Below are 18,190 nucleotides of genomic sequence, written 5' to 3'. Positions count from 1 at the left end.
TTGTCCATAATAGTCCATCGGTCATAAATATAAAGAGCGAGTGTCCTCGTCAAATTACCCTTATACCCGAAGTCAAATATTCCAACTAATTAAGGATTTAAACTGTGACGCAGTTATCACTTCTGTCAACAATTACACCAGTTATCACTGTATGTAATCCACCCCTGTTTTGATTAGATATGAATATTAATTTACCCACTTGATCAGTTTGAATAATCAATTACCCAACCCGAATAATTAATTAAATGATTATAATAGATTCCATATGAACGTCACTAAATAGGACAACCATAATCATTATTAATTATTAGGATAATTAATTTGAAGATAGATTCGACAGACTCCAATGAGTTGTCACTCAATTAGACAATACCCCCATCTATTAATAGTCAATAGTCCAATTTCCACAAGTGTCGGTCTTTTGCCCAAACCTTAATTATGGTACAAAATCCAATAACCCCGTCTTAATATTTAGTCAAACATCACGATTACTTCGGCTTAAATAAGCATAATAATAACTTAGTTACGAGACATTAATTTAAAAAGGAAGAACATAACTTACAGTGATTATTAATCGTGTAGCGTTACACGGACAGAGTTTCGACTTTAAAACCCGTAAAACATTCCTTACAATAACCCAATTATTATTAAACTTAAACTAAAATTAAAATTATAATTATAAATATATATATTACATGTAAAGAGAAAGAAAGAAGAAAAGGTGTCCATAAATCGATCAAATGAATTGCCTTTTATAGGCAAATATTGAATTGAAATTTTCACTTATGACCCCTTAACTATGCTCAATTAACAACTTTTTATTATTTATTATTATTCTTATTATGAATTATTTAAATATTATATTATATTCTTGTGCATAGTTGACTTGTACTTTCAGCTCCGTTGCATCGAGCGTTGATAGTTGGCTCGGGTACCGGTTCCGGATTTTCGAACGTCCTTTCGTATAATTTAATATCTTGTACTTTGCGTTTTGTAACTTGTACTCTTGTCATTTTTAGACGTTTCTCATCAATAAATTGAACCTTTTGAATTGTATCTTGTACATTTGAGCTTTTTGGACGTTTGTGTCTTCAAATCTTCGTTTTCGCCTTTTGTCTTCGCACTTATTTATTTAAACAATTACAATGAAAATATAATACAATTACATATGAAAACCTATTATTTAGAAGGGATATTTCTATGAAATATATGTTCCTTTTTAGCCTTATCAAATATCCCCACATTTGAGCGTTGCTTGTCCTCAAGCAATACAGAACTTGAAATAAAAACATACATGAATCACTTTTTTATTCATCACACTTTGTACATTAGTGATTTTGATATGGTGGTATAAATAATGATAGTAACGATAGAACCATGGTTAAAGGTGGGTGTGTCATCCACAGTTGCCTCGGGTTTAGGTCAACGACACTTACAATCAAATAGCTGATTTACTTTCGGTTTCCAAAGCAAAGTGCACATTTGAAAGGTGATTTACAGTCCCACATGACTATGAAAATGTAGATCCTTAAGGAAATTGGATCTTTATGAAAATATTTGATCTTTTTGAAAATTTAATCTAGCTTTTACCCTAGATAAGTTTTTCGGAATAACCCTTCACCGGTGTTTGCAAAATATTTTTGTGGGTTGTGTGGGTTTCAGATTTGAAAATTTTAGCTCAACACTTGTGGTTTTGTGTTACCCACTTGCTAACCTTGTATTAGGAAAGCAACACGTCCAGTTTACTTGTTCCGTATATTACCTTTTGGTAAACTACCGTCCGGTTGTAAAGAAAAGCGATGAACAAGAAACTGTTAAGGCAATGTCTAATGACATGCATATGATTATGGTCTTAAAACGTGTCGGATGCTAGTACTATCCTTTGTAAGAGCAATAGTAAAGATCATCCTATGATTTTTCGGTCTGGCACAAGGTCCTGTCTCCGACCATGCTATGCAACCACCGATTCTTACGGTTGACACCCGATTTGGTTCAGGTGACCTAATGAATTCTGATGAATTCTCAGGATTTTACGTTCAATGGTAATGAACTCATTGAAAATAGGTTTTCAGAAAACAAATCGGTTTTATTTTTTATCAAAATATTTTCTCGTTCAAGCTCGAGTTTAGATATCATTGAATTCCATGAGTTTGTAATTCTCAATCTTTAAGGTCAATCTCTAGGATTGAGTAATATCAGTCTTAAAAGCTGATTTTTGATCTTTAAGGAGATTATCCTTTCTAGGGATTTGATTCATTAGTCTTATCAAGCTAATTTGCGCGGTGCCCCCCATTGTGCGAGATAAATCCTTCTCATGGTTAGGATAAATCTGACCACAAGGCGACCCTGTTTGATGCTGAGGTCCGTGGATTTTCTGCTGATTTTAGAGATGACTTTTCTAGATTTTTCGTCAACCTACAGCTGGTCTGGACGACAACTTCATGACCTAAATCAAGAAGCGCGTTTCTTTTTCGGAAGACTTTACTTCCTTTTAATGATGGAATTGATTCATCGTGTAGATCCATCTTTCTTACAGTAAATCGGGTAAACCAGTTAATTTAGTCCAAAGTAAAAGCACCTGCAATAACTTTACAAAAACATGTGATAGATAGTTTTTAATTGAATAACTTGGTACATTCTCCCCACACTTGGCTTTTTTCATGCGTCTTTTTATATCTTAATAAATAAATTCAAGCGTTTTAGTTGTTTCTCAATTTATGTCCTTTCCGAGATAACAATAATTTCGGCATTAACACCTAGTTTTATCGTTCATAAATATGTATAAACATGATTTTGAATTCATTTAGTTAAAAAATTTTAAAATTTTCATAATATTTAGAAAATAAGCCAAGTATAAACCCGAGAGAATTTATAACCCTTCCCCACACTTGAGATCATGCAATGCCCTCATTTGCATGAAATCAGACTATAATTATAAATTCATGAGGGTGATTAGTGTAGGAAAGTGATTAAAAATACCCAGTTTGTAATTACAAAGCTCGTCGAATGATAGATGGCGCGCCTCATCGTTCATTCCTTCATTTATTATATCACATTTGTTGTTTTGCATCTTGTCGTCAAAATCAGTAGCTTTTGCTGAACTTAATGTTAGTCTTTGAAAGTGCGTTGTTTTACCCTGTTGTTTACATGATAAAATACAAACATATATACATATTTTTAAAGTTGGGTATATTGCCCCACGTTCAAAAATTTATAAAATCAAATATATTTTTTTTTGCATACTTTAAATCAATAAAATTAAAAATAATGATGATAAATTTTTCGCCCCGCCCTCGGGTAAAGTAATTTCGGCTCAACGACCTAGTCTTCAACTCACGACGAATTTTAGAAATCATTTTTTTTCAACTTAATGAAATAAAGTAAATTTTTATTTTTAAATTCACACAAAACTTAAAAAGAAAACATATTAATTTCATATAAAACCTAAAAAACAAAAAAATTCAGAATGGGGGGAGAAAACTAGTTCTTTAGTGTCTGCTAGTGGAAAAGACCAATCGGATTCCATTCTCGGAACTACACGAGAACAGAACAACTAACTCCAAACAGCATTTTCTTTTTAGAATATTTGAATCTCCTCACACTTAGGTAGATGTGGTGTCGAAATTGTGATTAACTTCATCGTCAATTTCTCTTGGACCATAATCAACTTGCATATCTGTGACTTTTGCTTTAAGCCAGTGACCAGCTTTTTTCGTAATATCCACAAATTCAACTAGCTTCGCCTTTTCTTTAGGCGACAGATTGGATACTAACCGGTTATATAACTTAAAGTTCCCCTTACTTTTAGCATCAATAATCCGTTTAAAAAGTTTCTTCATTGAACTGTTAATAACGGGGTCATTTAATTTCGTATCAACTATGGGGTTCTTTATTATCAAGTCATCATTAGGTGTTACTTCATTTTCCCCACACTTAGGCGTTCTATTATTGTTAAGCATTACTGTTGGAGTTGGTAAAACAACATGGTTTCTTACCAATCGTTTTTGTCGGTTCAACGGTTTTGGTTTGTGGATATTTAGACTTTCGAATCATAAAGGTGATCGATTTCTCATCATTATTAAGTGTCATTCTACCCTTTTTTACATTAAATAACGCCCCGGTGGACGCTAAGAATGGCCGACCTAAAATTAGAGGAACGTTTGAGTCCTCTTCTATGTCAATGACAATGAATTCGACTAGAAAGGTTAAATTACCTACTTGAACGGGTAGGTTGTCAGCAATTCCAACTGGGTGCTTAATGGTTTGATCAAGGAGTCGAACACTCATATCCGTTGGAGTTAACTCACCTACACCTAATCTTTTATATAATGAAAGAGGCATAACACTCACACTTGAACCTAAATCTGCTAGTGCAGCATACATGACACAGTCACTAAGTAGACAAGGAACAATAAATTCACCCGGATCACCTACCCTAGGTGGAGGATTTGGTGGAACTGTCTTCACCGGGTTTACTTCTACTGTTTTTGTTTCTTGCACTTTTTTATTCTTCTTCTTCTTCTTTCCAGAGGTATCACAAACTTTATTACCTATTACTTGCTCATACTCAACTCCTTTTCTTGGAAACGGGATGGGTGGTCTGTATGGTGCCACCACTGGCTTTACATACTCGGGTGGTGGTGGTGGTGATGTAACTTCTTCATTGTTACTTACATCTAAAACCTCCCCATCTTCTGATGCTGGTTTTTCAGAATTTGTTGAAACCATATTAACATTTTCATTCCGAGGATTTACTTCAGTATTACTCGGTAGCTTTCCTTGTTTCCTTTCACTCATCAATCTAACAAGAGTACCTACTTGTTTTTCTAGATTCAAAATAGAAGCTTGTTGAGTTCTAAATGACTGATCAAACCTCTCATTCGTTTGAGTTTGAGTTTCAATAAATTGTGTTTGAGATTCAACTAGCTTAAATACCACTTCTTCCAGATTTGAATTTTTCTCTTCGGTTTGTTGTGGTGGTTTATACAAGCCAGGTCTTTGTTGATTGAAAGTGTTGTTTTGAGTTGGTTGGTTATTCGGACCTTGTTGGTTATACGAGTTATTGTCGGGTGTTTTTGGATTGTAAAGAATGTTTTGATTTCGATTGAAGTTTGGCCTTGGCGGTTGATAATTATTCTGATAACTATTTTCCAGCCTTTGGTTCATGTAGACAACATTCTCACATTGTTCCATCGTTTGTTCAATGTGACAGTCTTTCATTAAGTGTGGTCCACCGCATTGCTCACAACTGATTCGTATTGCGTGAATATCTTTATTCATCTTTTCCATTCGTCTCTCGAAAGCATCTATTTTTGCGGAAACGGAATCAAAGTTATGGCTAGAATCGGCTCTAGCCGCTTTAGATGAACGATATATATCTTTCTCTTGGTGCCACTCATGAGAGTGGGAGGCTGTGTTATCAATAATTTTGTAAGCTTCAGTTGCGGTTTTCTTCATAATGGAACCACCAGCTGTTATGTCGATGTCTTTTCGTGTAGCAACGTTGACACCTTGGTAGAATATTTGTACTATTTGATAAGTGTCTAAACCGTGTTGAGGACATCCTCTCAACAACTTTCCAAATCTTGTCCACGCCTCATATAGAGTTTCATTTGACTTTTGTGTGAACGTAACAATTTCTCCTTGAAGTCTCACGGCTTTAGATGCCGGAAAGAATCTTTTAAGAAATTTCTCAACTAAAACATCCCATGTGTCAATCGCCCCTTCAGGTAACGATTCTAACCAATCTTTGGCTTCTCCCTTTAAAGTCCAAGGAAATAACATGAGATAGATCTGTTCATCCTCAACTTCTCGGATTTTGAATAGTGTACAGATCCTATTAAACGTACGAAGATGTTCGTTTGGATCTTCCTTCGGCGCACTACTATATTGGCACTGATTAGTTACCATGTGTAGGATTTGTCCTTTGATTTCATAATCTGGCGCATTAATGTCTGGCTTAATAATGGCGTGACCTTGGCCCGTGCGTGTGGCTCTCATTCGGTCTTCCATACTTAGAGGTTCCAGATTTTCCATAATTGAATTTGTTGAATACGAATCACTAGAAGATTCTGATTTAATGATTTGTGGTTCAGGAGGAATGATTAGTGGTTCTGGATCTTGGAATTGTCCCTGAATATTCTCCGGATTCTCAATTGTGAGGTCGGGTTCAAAAGATGGATTATCGGAAATTTGAGTTGGAGTTCTTGGTCGACTAGATGATGATTCTAAAGAAAAATCAACGGCGACAATATTGGCTAGATGTCTTGATCGAGTTATAGGTGGTGAACGTATGAAAGGTGGTGAACGTTTTACTCGGTGCATTCACTGAATATCCTATTAGTTTTTAAAAGGAAAGAAAAATTATATAAGTTATCCAATTAATAGACTTTTCTGATTTTGCCCACGTTTCGAATAGCCAAAAGATGCAGCAGAGGGGCATGATTCGTTTGGTCTCAATATAATTGAGTACTGTTTGGCTCCAATAACCCGGTCCACGTACAAATCCAACTATTACTACGAACCAGAAAATTTTGATGTCTATCAATTTAACCACTTAAAATAAATTTTCGTAATTTTAAGAAATTTAGATAAGAAGTAGAATAAAAATCTTATCCTAAAACTAGAATAGCGAGAAATAAGAAAGAAAAAAAAAACGCGTCGAAAAAGGTCGAAAAATAAAAGGTCAAAAAATAGGCGTCGAAAAATAAAAATAAGAAAGTAGCGCGAAAAACGGCGTCGCAAAATTCTAAAGCACATAAATCTTAGTCTAAGGAATAAGCACTTAAGGGATTTTACGGCAAACCTAAAAATTCTAGAAATAAAAATAACTATGGCAAAACTAAATTTAATACTAAAAATTGTAACTAGAGTCTAAAAATCTAAAGGTAATAAAAAAAAACTTTTTTTTAATTTTTTTTATATTTCATTTTTTAAGGATTTTAAATTTTTTTTTTAAATTTTTTTTATATATATATATTTTTAAAACTTTTTTTTCTAAAAAAAAAATTTCTTAAAAAAAACGATTTTTTTTACAATTTTTTTTTTAAAACGAATTTTTTTCTTTAAAAAAAACGATTTTTTACACAATTTTTTTTTAAAAAGGAATTAATAATTTTTTTATTATTATTATTTTTTTTCAAAACTTTTTTTAACTCATTTACTATTCATGAATAGTAAATGAAAAGAAATTAATTAATATACTATTCACATGAAAACGACATGATAGAAATTATTAATTGCAAGTTACATAATATACCTGAAAGGATCCGAAACTAATCATCCGGACGATGTCCATATTGATTACAAACGAATTACAACAGTTGATAACATCGCGAGGTACTTGACCTCTATATGATACATTTTACAAACGTTGCATTTATTCTTAAAAGGCAATCTATCTTTACATAAAAAAATTAATAAACTCGTCAAACATTTCTCGATATCCAAATGACCTAAACTGTCATTTACTTAATAAATGTCTTTAATGATCTTCAATGACTCGAATGCAACGTTCTTGTATCATGGCTTAAATGGTCCCAACTAGTATCCTTAATATGAGCTAACGCACAGCGGAAGTCTTAATTCATACCTGAGAATAACAAGCTTTAAAACGTCAACATAAAGTTGGTGAGATATATAGGTTTGATGCTAGCAGCGATATAACGATGGACAACAAGATTTCTTATATAAACATTTTAATAAAAATATTTTAAGTGGTTGAGCACTTGGTAACCATACTTAACAATTAATCACGTCGCATATTCCCTTTAATATGAAATCTTACTACACTGTACCAAGTGTAGTCACGAAACGAAGTACTGTGCAACCGTTGAATACTGGTCGTCCAGTCCGGTTGGGGTTGTCAGGCCCGATAGATCTATCAACAGGATTCGCGTTTACAATACCACTGTAAATATTAGTTACCAAGCTACAGGGAAGTATGCCAGTGGTACAACTCAACGTAGAATATATTTTTCAGTTACTTGTGTCCATAATGTAAAACATAAAATACATGTATTCTCATCCCGAAATATTTAGAGTTTAAAAGTGGGACTATATACTCACTTTCGTCTTGAAGATATATATATAATTTGACTTGGTCTCCGGTTGATATCACGAACCTATCCATATATAATATATCAATACCTTTTCTTTTTTTTAAACAAACGTCACATATATATACTTGTTATACTTTTAATACTTTGAATAATTTCTTAGTCCGTAGTTAGCAGTTCGTTGTTAGTAATTCAATTTTAATGGTTCATATTTAGATGTTTAATAAACCCCCAATGAAATAAATAAAACCCTCATCGTATATGTATTGGTCGAGATTAATCTTGACCCACGGTACCGGTGTTGTCAAATGACGTGTTGCGTACATAAAGTACCGGTGTTGTCAAATGACGTGTTGCGTACAATCATGGGATCTTATGATTAATCTTCTCGTATTGTTTACGGGTGATCCTGAACCATATAAAATTGAATTATGAGTACATATATATAAAATATCATGTTATTTTAGAAAGATGTGATTTTATTTAATTTTTCCCAATTAATCCCGAAGTTAAACAAGTCTTGGATAACCAATTTTGTTTCGGTCATAGTTTCTTCGTTACAAATCCGTTTTCGTTGATTCAACTTGCCATCTCCTTGGATCGAGTCCCTCTTTAAGACTATGAACTGAAAATACCTTGGTTTGTATTCAAAATCACACGGCATAGGTGAAACTTTAGTGAAACTTATGAAGTTAAACATTTTCCTTTATTTAAACAACCTTAAATGATTATTTTTCTAAAAATACTTATACTTAGAATTAAATCATGAAATTTTTATGTGTTATCATATTCATAGTAAAAATCATTTTTCCAGAACATAAACCTCCAACTCAAAGTTTAAGATAGTTTTTAATTATCCAACCCAAAACAGTCCCCGGTGGCACTCCGACGTCGTAAAAACAGTTTTTAAGATATTCTTTGAAAAACCAAATTATACCTTGTTAAATTAGCATATATTTAAGTTATATTACAGGTCTTGAAGTATTTTAAAAGTTAAGTTAGAAGGATCTATTTAGTTTGCAAACAAGTTTGAAAACATTCAAACTATGTTCTTGTTGTTAAACTTTTATACCACAAAATAAGATAGCTATATATATATGAATCGAATAAGGTTATGAACATAGATACTACCTCAAGTTCCTTGGACAAGGTTGCTGTAAAAGAGGAGTAAGAAGCTAGAATCAAAAGGGTGATGGAAGTGGATGAAAGATTGGAAGTAAGTTTGTGTTCTTGGAAGGATTTCTTGAAGTGTTTTTGTATGGTTTTCTTATGGTGTTTAAGTAAGGTTTTTGAAGCTAGATCTTCATGGAACTTTGCTAAATGTTTATGGAGTTTAATGTTCTTGAGAGTGTGGGTGTTTTTAGCTAGAGAATGGAAGTAAAAATGAAACAAAATGAGGATACATATATACTCCTAAAAAAATGTTTATGTAGTAGACATGGACAAATTTTTAGTTTGTATTTTTGTAATTAGTCTTACAATCATTCAAAAGTAATTACCTTATACATAAGGCATGAACAAGGGCTGGTTAGGTGGTGATTTGATGTGTATATACCAATAGTAAATACGTATAGAAGCTAGGTATGATACGAGTACAAATACTCTAGATATACGTATAGAAATTTTGTGAAAAATGGAATGAGGATTCAAATATAGCTATCTTTTGTGAATACACTTATATGATTTTATGTATTTAAGTCTTTAAAAGTGATTAAATACATTACTTATACGATATATGTATAAACATTATAAGTCTTAAGTATTTATGTCAAATAACGTTACGTATAGTTATCGTTTTGAAAACTTAAGTTAGTAGTTTCAAAATATACTTATAACTTATTGTTATTAATACAAAATGAGATATTAAAACATTCATTAATCATGTTAAATATGTATATATACATATATATACACAAACGTATAGTTATCATATATTGTATAGTTCGTGATATCATCGGTCAAACTAGACGGTCAAACGTTGTGTAAAACTCTTTTCGGAAACATAAATCTCAACAATTTGGATTGCTTATCATGTTGGTAAGGTTTAATTTATGTAAATATTAATCTTATAAGTATAGAATGATCGAAAAAGTGCGGGTCAACTTTAGGGTTTTTGCTTATCGTGTCAGAACCATATAGAGATTAGAGTTTAAATTTGGTCAGAAATTTCCGGGTCGTTACAGTACCCATCCGTTAAAGAAATTTCGTCCTCGAAATTTGGTAGAGGTTGTCATAAACAACAATAGGAATGTTTTCATGACGAATATGAGGTAATAATGAAATTTTATCATTATTGAAAGATTTAGATAAAACGATTTGGTTATGTGAGACGCACGAGCGAAGCTATCACAAAAGAGTGAAATGAGTAAATATAGAATTGTTGTAACCGATGACGTGATTATGATCGATTTCCGGGATTCAAGGGTTTTAAAGAAAATCTTATGTAATAAGATTTAGTTTTGCGGCGATCAGGATCTTCTTTGATTTAACGCGGCAATCTGTTTTGATTTCTTTGTCGAATATTTCACTATAAATTTACCTCCTTCCCTTTCTTTCTTCCCACATCTTCTATTCTTTCTCTGTAGTTCCTACTTTAAGACATTCGCTAATATGCTCCATCCCATTCTAACCCTTGTTATATTTCTAACTTTCATATCTTTCATTCTTCTTTTTCATCTATCACCAGAAGAATCTATTCTCTTTTATCCTTTCCTTGGAATTATAATGTTTTTAATTCTCCCGTGCCTTTACGTTGCAATACGTATTGATATGCACGGTTTGTAGTTTCGGGGTTGTTGTTAGGTTTTATACCTTCCCTTATATTTCGATGTTCCTACTCCCGTCCTTTAAAATCATTGTCATCCACAGTTAATGCTCTCTCTTATTTGCTGTGGTTTATGTTCCTATTTCTATTCTGAAGTTTTGTCCCTTTATTTCTTCTTCCCGTCCTCGAGCCAGGCGAACAATGGTCCGAAATTCGTAGGTAGGAAATTTTGAATGAACCTTGCTATTGGTTTTAGAATGAAATTTTAATGGCACGATCTTGATTCGTTAAATTACTCGAATATTCCGAAAAAAATAGAACTATCAAGGTGATACGTTCTAATATGTTTGGAGACTTGATAGAATGTAAGAGTCGTGTAACATGGCACATGATGACGGTACTGTGAATCATCACATTCCATTAGAAACTTAACATGACTTACTGTAATATAATGAAGTTGATCAAGTTTCATTATATTATACTAATTCATGTATCAGTTCCCAACACTACTTCAAAACATTCATATTTTTAAACTTAGAGATTTCAGAATTTAGAAACTAACACAGTTTCTTTTATATTGTAGCGCAGATGTTACGGAGAGTTAAATGATCGCAGATAGGAATAGTTGTAAAAATATCTCCAGAAATATGAAAAAATATGTATAACGAATGAAGATGTCTTATAATATCTAAGATAAAATGATGGTGAAGAATATCATCTTAAAAAGTTTAGAATAAGGAGCAGTGTTCTTACTAACGGTTTCAGCAGGCACTGGATCATTTGGATCCTTTGAAGGCAGGTTCTATTTTCATGATTTGTTCACGGCCTCCTTCATACTTTGCTCAATCCGTTTTCCAGTTCCAAACCTTCTCTTTTTCTCAGCTTTACCACCATACCATTCTTTATCATCAATCTTTTGATTGTTAAAGTCGTTTACAGTTTTTGCTGCTTCATCAGCATTTCAAGAGCTACTTCATAGTTCAGGGTGTTTTCAGAAACTTCACATTCGAAGTATGAAATTTCTTAGGAATAAATGTTATAGGTATAACTGGGGAAGTTCTGCAAAATTTTCAAAATGCTAATTGCGGATTTCGCCAAAGGGTGGACGATCTGCTGGTACATTTGTTGATGATGTCGTGAAATATAAAGGATTTTCTGGTAACGACGTCAAAAGGACAAGGTATAAATATCGAGGTTATAATAGGAGTAGTCTCATTGAGAAGTCAAAGTGGAGCTGTGACAAAATTAGCTAATTGAAAAGGAATCGTATGATTGTTTTTACCAAGGAATGATAAGGAATTTAACGCGGATAAGTTTATAACTTTGGTTTCGAAGGTTTCTCAAGTGCATAATTGTATGCAGGAATCTTTCTTCCATAGACGAGGTGCGGCTGGTTCAATTTCTCGGTCGAGGTGTTTTCAGGAATCATGAAAGGATTTGAATGCGAATTGTAATCGTCAAGTTACGAATGAGGTTTAAGATAAAATCAAGTGGCAAGCTTGAAGAATTGTTTAGTTTCATATGTTACAATCAACATTTTAATTCATTTTAATTGTCCAATGTTTTCTTCTTTATGCCACTTGTTGGATTTTGGTAGGTCAAAATCCGAATATGAAATTTGATTGAAAATGGTTATTCTGGGGTGAGCGGATACGAATATCGGTGGTTGTAAGTAAGATAATAGATAACTGTTGAATCAGATTCAAGAATGTACAATATAACTTATTAATGTGAATTCTAAATATTCCTCGGGTACTACCCACCCGTTAAAATATTTTCATCATTAATAGTTTGTACGAAGGAATTTTTAATTACTATCTTTATGAAAATATACTTGCATATATATTTTCTTCAGAGATAATCATAGATTTAATGAGTCAATAAGATATTAAACTCATTTGATTTATCGTTAATTCTAGATTACATAATCTCTAAGACTTTAGAAATTACATAATCGTCATACGATACGTAAAGCGAAGATAATCGATGTAGAACGATATATAGAACGAAGATCATACTCGAAGTACAGATATTGAGTCGTGTGATGTTGATATTCGAGATACAGATTGTGATGTTGAGATTGTGATTGGGGTGATAAAGGTACTGTCGGCGTTGACGATGGTAGTACGGATTATGCTGCTGGTGCTGCTGTTGGTGTTTGTAACCTTCGCACCATATTCTCCAAAACCACTACCCGAGCACGGAGTTCGTTGACTTCTTCTATTATACCGGGATGATTGACGGTTGGAACGAGCGAATGAACAAGATTTGAAATATGGGATAGTATGAAATCATGACGAGATACTCTAGAAATGAGCGAGAAAATGGTGTTTCGAATGGGTTCGCCGGTAAGTGCTTCAGGTTCATCGTTAAGAGGGCAATTTGGTGGATGAAATGGATCACCTTCTTCTTGCCTCCAGAAATTTAGTATATTACGAACCCATCCCCAGTTCATCCAGAATAGATGATGGGAAATTGGTTGATCCATTCCGGTGACGCTGTTCTCGGAGCTCGAATGGAAATCCATGTCGGCGTAGCTATCGAAGTCGGAGGAATTCGAACTGGATGAAGAATTCATCTTGTATAGTTGGAGAAATGAATTTTTTTGGTTTGGAATAGATTATAGGAGTTGGGTTGGGTACTCTTCAATACATAATTTTCATATGTATATATAATACCGAAATCCCGTGAATTACGGAGAATCTTTGAAATTCGTCGGGCAATGTTTATAGTAATAGATACGCTAGGATATGAATTTTGTCTATACACTATCGATGCACTAGATGCAGTAAGACGTGTCTAGACTAAAGAATGATAAGCAGGCAACTCCCTAAGGATGATAAGCAGATGGTTTCCGACTAGAAATGATAAGCAAAACTTTTTAGCAGGTAGATACGGTCAAAGTCCAGACTCACTAATGTATCCTAACAACTACCAGTTAGACACACTAATGCAAGGCCTGGTTCGCTAAGACCAACGCTCTGATACCAACTGAAAGGATCCGAAACTAATCATCCGGACGATGTCCATATTGATTACAAACGAATTACAACAGTTGATAACATCGCGAGGTACGTGACCTCTATATGATACATTTTACAAACGTTGCATTTATTCTTAAAAGGCAATCTATCTTTACATAAAAAAATTAATAAACTCGTCAAACATTTCTCGATATCCAAATGACCTAAACTGTCATTTACTTAATAAATGTCTTTAATGATCTTCAATGACTCGAATGCAACGTTCTTGTATCATGGCTTAAATGGTCCCAACTAGTATCCTTAATATGAGCTAACGCACAGCGGAAGTCTTAATTCATACCTGAGAATAACATGCTTTAAAACGTCAACATAAAGTTGGTGAGATATATAGGTTTGATGCTAGCAGCGATATAACGATGGACAACAAGATTTCTTATATAAACATTTTAATAAAAATATTCTAAGTGGTTGAGCACTTGGTAACCATACTTAACAATTAATCACGTCGCATATTCCCTTTAATATGAAATCTTACTACACTGTACCAAGTGTAGTCACGAAACGAAGTACTGTGCAACCGTTGAATACTGGTCGTCCAGTCCGGTTGGGGTTGTCAGGCCCGATAGATCTATCAACAGGATTCGCGTTTACAATACCACTGTAAATATTAGTTACCAAGCTACAGGGAAGTATGCCAGTGGTACAACTCAACGTAGAATATATTTTTCAGTTACTTGTGTCCATAATGTAAAACATAAAATACATGTATTCTCATCCCGAAATATTTAGAGTTTAAAAGTGGGACTATATACTCACTTTCGTCTTGAAGATATATATATAATTTGACTTGGTCTCCGGTTGATATCACGAACCTATCCATATATAATATATCAATACCTTTTCTTTTTTTTAAACAAACGTCACATATATATACTTGTTATACTTTTAATACTTTGAATAATTTCTTAGTCCGTAGTTAGCAGTTCGTTGTTAGTAATTCAATTTTAATGGTTCATATTTAGATGTTTAATAAACCCCCAATGAAATAAATAAAACCCTCATCGTATATGTATTGGTCGAGATTAATCTTGACCCACGGTACCGGTGTTGTCAAATGACGTGTTGCGTACATAAAGTACCGGTGTTGTCAAATGACGTGTTGCGTACAATCATGGGATCTTATGATTAATCTTCTCGTATTGTTTACGGGTGATCCTGAACCATATAAAATTGAATTATGAGTACATATATATAAAATATCATGTTATTTTAGAAAGATGTGATTTTATTTAATTTTTCCCAATTAATCCCGAAGTTAAACAAGTCTTGGATAACCAATTTTGTTTCGGTCATAGTTTCTTCGTTACAAATCCGTTTTCGTTGATTCAACTTGCCATCTCCTTGGATCGAGTCCCTCTTTAAGACTATGAACTGAAAATACCTTGGTTTGTATTCAAAATCACACGGCATAGGTGAAACTTTAGTGAAACTTATGAAGTTAAACATTTTCCTTTATTTAAACAACCTTAAATGATTATTTTTCTAAAAATACTTATACTTAGAATTAAATCATGAAATTTTTATGTGTTATCATATTCATAGTAAAAATCATTTTTCCAGAACATAAACCTCCAACTCAAAGTTTAAGATAGTTTTTAATTATCCAACCCAAAACAGTCCCCGGTGGCACTCCGACGTCGTAAAAACAGTTTTTAAGATATTCTTTGAAAAACCAAATTATACCTTGTTAAATTAGCATATATTTAAGTTATATTACAGGTCTTGAAGTATTTTAAAAGTTAAGTTAGAAGGATCTATTTAGTTTGCAAACAAGTTTGAAAACATTCAAACTATGTTCTTGTTGTTAAACTTTTATACCACAAAATAAGATAGCTATATATATATGAATCGAATAAGGTTATGAACATAGATACTACCTCAAGTTCCTTGGACAAGGTTGCTGTAAAAGAGGAGTAAGAAGCTAGAATCAAAAGGGTGATGGAAGTGGATGAAAGATTGGAAGTAAGTTTGTGTTCTTGGAAGGATTTCTTGAAGTGTTTTTGTATGGTTTTCTTATGGTGTTTAAGTAAGGTTTTTGAAGCTAGATCTTCATGGAACTTTGCTAAATGTTTATGGAGTTTAATGTTCTTGAGAGTGTGGGTGTTTTTAGCTAGAGAATGGAAGTAAAAATGAAACAAAATGAGGATACATATATACTCCTAAAAAAATGTTTATGTAGTAGACATGGACAAATTTTTAGTTTGTATTTTTGTAATTAGTCTTACAATCATTCAAAAGTAATTACCTTATACATAAGGCATGAACAAGGGCTGGTTAGGTGGTGATTTGATGTGTATATACCAATAGTAAATACGTATAGAAGCTAGGTATGATACGAGTACAAATACTCTAGATATACGTATAGAAATTTTGTGAAAAATGGAATGAGGATTCAAATATAGCTATCTTTTGTGAATACACTTATATGATTTTATGTATTTAAGTCTTTAAAAGTGATTAAATACATTACTTATACGATATATGTATAAACATTATAAGTCTTAAGTATTTATGTCAAATAACGTTACGTATAGTTATCGTTTTGAAAACTTAAGTTAGTAGTTTCAAAATATACTTATAACTTATTGTTATTAATACAAAATGAGATATTAAAACATTCATTAATCATGTTAAATATGTATATATACATATATATACACAAACGTATAGTTATCATATATTGTATAGTTCGTGATATCATCGGTCAAACTAGACGGTCAAACGTTGTGTAAAACTCTTTTCGGAAACATAAATCTCAACAATTTGGATTGCTTATCATGTTGGTAAGGTTTAATTTATGTAAATATTAATCTTATAAGTATAGAATGATCGAAAAAGTGCGGGTCAACTTTAGGGTTTTTGCTTATCGTGTCAGAACCATATAGAGATTAGAGTTTAAATTTGGTCAGAAATTTCCGGGTCGTTACAATACCCCTGAAATATTTAATAAATACGACTTTTTAAAACTTTTACGATTCAAAATGGTAAAGGAAAGAAATTAATTAATTTACTATTCACATGAAAGTGACATTGTAGAAATTATTAATTATAAGTTACATAATATACCCCTGAAATATTTAATAAATACGACTTTTTAAAACTTTTAAAACTTTTACGTATCAAATTTGATTCTAAAATATTATTATATTATTATATTTTATTTCAATATTATTATATTATTATATTTATTAAATTATTATATTTAAATTAATATATCTTTAATCAATCAAAAACTAAAAAAAAAAAACTTAAATACCCCGTGAAAACACAAAAAGTGTCCCCGAAATTACTTTTTTTATAACTATATTTTTACAGATATAAATTAAAAATATAGCGTTTTAGCGCTCCCCGGCAGCGGCGCCAAAAACTTGATAATGTAGCGTGAGGGTACGAAATAGTATTATTTTTAATACAAAATACTACAAAATATGACACAAGTTTTATTAATTTACGGATGGGATATACCTAAACCTTGCTACAACACTATAGGCAGTGTACCTAATCGTAGAGTAGTGTAGTTTTTAGTAAGTCCGGTTCGTTCCACAGGGAGCTAGTGATTACGTACTATATTTTTATAAAACTATATATATATATATATATATATATATATATATATATATATATATATATATATATATATATATATATAAGTAGTAATATTATTATAAAAGGGGGTTTTTTACCGTTTAATGACCGGTTTGTCGATTTTATATTTTTAAGCGTAAAGATAAATGACAATAATTAAAGTGCGTAAAATATATAAATGACGATAAATAAAATAACAATAAATAAAATTGCAATAGAATATGAAATAAAAGGATTATGCTTATTTAAACTTCCGTAATCATGATGTTTAACGTTTTGATTTTAATTAATTGTTACTTGGGTTAATTGTCCTTTGTCATGGTTTATTTGATACATATCTGGTTTTTGTCCATAATAGTCCATCGGTCATAAATATAAAGTGCGAGTGTCCTTGTCAAATTACCCTTATACCCGAAGTCAAATATTCCAACTAATTAAGGATTTAAACTGTGACGCAGTTATCACTTCTGTCAACAATTACATCAGTTATCACTGTATGTAATCCACCCCTGTTTTGATTAGATATGAATATTAATTTACCCACTTGATCAGTTTGAATAATCAATTACCCAACCCGAATAATTAATTAAATGATTATAATAGATTCCATATGAACGTCACTAAATAGGACAACCATAATCATTATTAATTATTAGGATAATTAATTTGAAGATAGATTCGACAGACTCCAATGAGTTGTCACTCAATTAGACAATACCCCCAATCTATTAATAGTCAAT

Source organism: Rutidosis leptorrhynchoides, chromosome 10 (assembly GCF_046630445.1).
Source record: "Rutidosis leptorrhynchoides isolate AG116_Rl617_1_P2 chromosome 10, CSIRO_AGI_Rlap_v1, whole genome shotgun sequence".
NCBI lineage: Eukaryota > Viridiplantae > Streptophyta > Magnoliopsida > Asterales > Asteraceae > Rutidosis > Rutidosis leptorrhynchoides.
The sequence above is the reverse complement of the archived record's forward strand: the minus strand, read 5'-3'. Positions refer to the sequence as shown.